Source organism: Malania oleifera, chromosome 8, assembly GCF_029873635.1.
Source record: "Malania oleifera isolate guangnan ecotype guangnan chromosome 8, ASM2987363v1, whole genome shotgun sequence".
Lineage (NCBI taxonomy): Eukaryota > Viridiplantae > Streptophyta > Magnoliopsida > Santalales > Ximeniaceae > Malania > Malania oleifera.
Window position 1 is genome coordinate 109853174 of NC_080424.1, and position 3114 is coordinate 109856287.

Sequence of the window (3114 nt, forward strand, 5' to 3'; positions counted from 1 at the left end):
ACCAATTGGAGATACACCAAAATAATCCATCGTGATCTTTTTACAAATTAACAATTAAATTTAGGTAAACCCTCTCTGATACCAAATGTTGATTAAGGTGTAGTCCCAAGAGGGGGGGTGAATTGGGTATTTTAAAATTCTTTGAACCTATTTACCACTTAATCCCTATTTGTATATTTACAAAATCAATTGTTGGGATTTATAACTAACTTAAATTGATTTTATCAATAAGTTCTTTTTACCCGATTAATTGTATGCAAAGTAATTCAACATCCACATACAATGCAAACAATATAATGTAGTACGGAAAGTAAAGAGTTAAGGGAAGAGAGAGGACAAACGAAAATTTTACGAGGTTCAGCCAACTCGGCCTACATCCTCGCTTTTAGCAACCCACTCAAGGATTTCACTAAAATCCCTACTCCTTAAATTGGGACGGAACTTCCCTTACAATCCACTGCTTACAATAGGTACAACTCTCTCCTACTCCACTGCTTACAAGAGGTACAACGTCATCTTAATCCGCTGCTTATAAGAAATACAGCTCTCTCCTCAAACCCGATTAACAAACCGAACCTTGAATACAATTTAATCTATAAAAAAACTCAAAAATGCTTCCAAAAAAAAGCTCGTGAGTACAATTCAAATTCCTAATACATTAACATATGATATAACTTGAAGCTCAGAATGTACGGAAACGATATAATCGTTTTATGAATGATTATGCTTCCGCACACAAAATCCTTTTTGTGAAAAATGCCCAAGTAAAGATATATTTGAAACGCTTTGGAGTATATTGGGGTTCTACTTCACTTTGTAAAATGCACAAATATATCTAATGTGAACTTATCAAAAACTAAATCAAAACGCTTTCTTTCAAATATTCAATCATAACACGATCTTTGTAATATGCAAATATATATATATATATATATATATATATATATATATATATGATATGTATACCAAAGATCAAAGCCCTAATGTAATATATTTCAGAGAATATCTTTCAATAATATATTGTTATGAACACCTAGAATATCCAAATAAGTAGATTTGTAATATTAAAAATATCAAGTTTTTGAATGAAAACTCACTTGAACTAAAAGTATTGAATCAACAACTAGAGCTCTTTTCAAGTGGTAAATTCTCAAAAATGATTAACTATATGCATACTCAAGATCAACTTCTTAACAAATATTCCAAAGTAGATTTTGCAATGATAAGCTCTATGAAAAGTATATATATACTCTTGAATCAAGAAACTAGTCAACCAATAGTTAAAACTTTCTCAAGTAATGATCTTATCAAAAGAAATCTTTATATGTATATGCACACTTAAGATCAATTTTTCTGACGATATTTATTAACAAGTGATGAGATGAGAAACTCTTGAAAATATTAACTTGAATGATCAGATCTCAATACTAGAATGGAAAAACCAAATGAGTAAACGAGTTCCCTTCGAGATTCTGAGTTGATTTGCCTAAGCTCGATGAGTAGAAGTTGAAGTGTAGGCAATCGTATAACAATAAGAGCAAGTTTCTCAATATTCTTTCAATAATATCTATTCTTCTCTTTACGTTGATCTTCTCTTTTGTCTTAACTCACACTAGGGTTTAGATGATGTATATATAGGTGTTTTACCCTTAGAATTGATCTCAACCGTTAGGTCAAAGAGATAGCTCACGAGTCCTTTTAATAAAAATCTGATTTTTAAACTTTCCCACAAGTTTATACTACTAAAGTTAAGTTCAGGCTCCTAAAGTGCCAGTTCAGGCTATCGAAGTGCCCTTTTTCTCAATTTTTCCTTTCTAACTTAAAAATCTGTTTTGTTTTCTTTTTTGGTTCTTTTATAAAAACATTTTCCAATATTTTAACAATATTTTTAAGTCCATGAATGTCCCCTAATGATGGTCATGAAATACATGAGTCCTAAAAACATTCTAAGGTATATGTTGAGCCTCAAATTAAATCATACGAAAATGTAAATACATGAGTTCTAAGTACTCATTCCCAAGATGTTCTTGAACTTTGCCGCTTGCATTTTGATTCTCACACTCTAAGTTCCATGGATCTTGCCAAGATATATATGCTTTACTTTAAGGTTTCCATGACTCGTTATCCTTCTGTGCATGCTTAATATAGTTCCTACTCACAAACTCAATGCACAAATCAAATACCAAGTGATTTGTCATTATCAAAATTGGATTAAACTCGTAGAGTCAACATACTTATTTTACAATATATTTCATTTATATTGATATATTATTTTATTATATATATATATATATATATATATTATACTATAAAGTTACAAAGTAGTATGCACATATATTTTGGGTAATTAATTTAAATAAAATATATATATTATGGCTTGAGAATCAGTTTTGGATCATATCACTAAGTTGGTTAACTGATGGATTCAAATCAATTTTGGTTCATAAAATACCAAACTAAAACATTCAATTTGATTCAATTTCTGGAGTTTTAGTTTGGTTTGCCAAAACTACCAACACCTCTAATAGTCACTCCATTGGATTACATATTAAAATTCTCCTCTACGCTTTGCATATGATCTGAACTTCCCGTGAGTCGGGAATGGCCTAGACCGGACCTTCTGGCAGTAAACTCAAATGATGAAATGACGAATATTGGCCTTATGATTTTTGTGCTAAGCTACTGAAGCACTTCGTTGAAACAGAACCCTGGCTGTCAGCGACTCGTATTGAACCATTTAAGAGCATTCTCTTTTTCCCTTTTCTTTTTTCTTTTTTTTTTTGGCTCATTATGATTTAAAGGTAAGGTTGTGACCTGGTGGTCAAAAATTCAAGGTGTGAAAACAGTCTTACAAAAATATAAAGTAAGACTGCATACTATAAACCTATTATGATTCGCCCATTTCCTAGACCCCACATACAAGAGCTTTGTACACCAGTATTTTATATATATATATATATATAATTGGAACGTGAAAGTACAGGGATCTCCAAGGAAAATAAAACCAAAATCAACATAAAATGCTCCCATTCACATGAAACATCAACCCTCATACACAGCCGGCGCTAGCAATCATACAGAAGACTACGTAAATGGATGAGTTGTAACGCCACA